This window comes from Penaeus monodon, chromosome 27, assembly GCF_015228065.2.
Source record: "Penaeus monodon isolate SGIC_2016 chromosome 27, NSTDA_Pmon_1, whole genome shotgun sequence".
NCBI lineage: Eukaryota > Metazoa > Arthropoda > Malacostraca > Decapoda > Penaeidae > Penaeus > Penaeus monodon.
In genome coordinates, this window is record NC_051412.1 from 2784163 (window position 1) to 2785181 (window position 1019).

The 1019-nt window shown below is 32.9% G+C and overlaps 1 protein-coding gene across 1 annotated transcript in view; it reads left to right on the forward strand.

The window, feature by feature from the left end:
• The window catches only part of LOC119590544 (conserved oligomeric Golgi complex subunit 5-like), a gene marked incomplete in the record, with an annotated part of 11598 nt that extends 11450 nt beyond the window's left edge, over positions 1-148 (forward strand). The window contains 1 exon segment of the mRNA XM_037939200.1: positions 10-148.
• Between the last annotated feature and the right edge of the window lie 871 nt (positions 149-1019).

Sequence of the window (1019 nt, forward strand, 5' to 3'; positions counted from 1 at the left end):
ATGATCTAGAACTCAAGCAATGTTTTCTGGAATAGGTGATTGTTTTTGATTGTTAATTGCTTTTGAGTGACTGCACAATGCAGGGATCCGAGTCTTGGATCCAAATTATTTTGTTATGAAGTTAAAGAGATTAAAATATGAAGAAGCATGGCATTATTTTTAACCACCAGTTCAGCTCCAGTTGATGAATTTATAAGAAATTTGTTTAGAAAAGTGTGCTTTGGTACTTATTTAAAACATTGGACTCATCTTTTTGGAAAAATATCAATCTAACAATTCAAATAGAAAATGGACAAGTTTAAGCAGTTGCCATTGTATATATATATGTTCTGATCTGCAATGTCGTATGATCAAAATGGACCTGCACTGTTATTTGTAAACATATCCTTTTCCTTTTCACTAATTTGCCCTCGTTCAAATTTGAATGATAAAAAAAGTTTGGAATTTATAGGGTAAAGGAACAGAAGGCTGAAAATTAGTTGTTAGCTCAAGGAAAAAGAAAAGAAAAATCGAGTTTCCGTGCATTATGAATCCGTTTTCTTAGTTTTCTTATTTCAGTTATCATAGCTTACATAGTTCCAACAAGTCTTCCAGCAGTATTGACGGACTTCCCAGACATAGCTTGGTATGACAGCTCAGCAAAGTTTTGATATGTGAGAGCAAGTTGAACAGAGCATACATACCTTATGTGCATATATGTAAGGACAAATAATAACACACAAGAAAGGAAAATGTACATTTATTAGTGGAAATTTCTCCTGCTGATACCAACAATACCTCCACTTCCTGCTCATTCGCTGTCGACTCCTTTATTACAAACTCGTTTTCTTATTTTCCAGGTCCCGTTGCACAAGAAGATATTACCTAGCATATGATTTTTTTTATATTTTTATATATATTTTTTTTAGTGGGGGAAAAGACATGATAATACAACTGCCTCTATGTCAGTACACTTATCCACTTTACCATAGTTACCCTATTAAGGAGCATACTTACAATACTTTCATACTTAAAACATT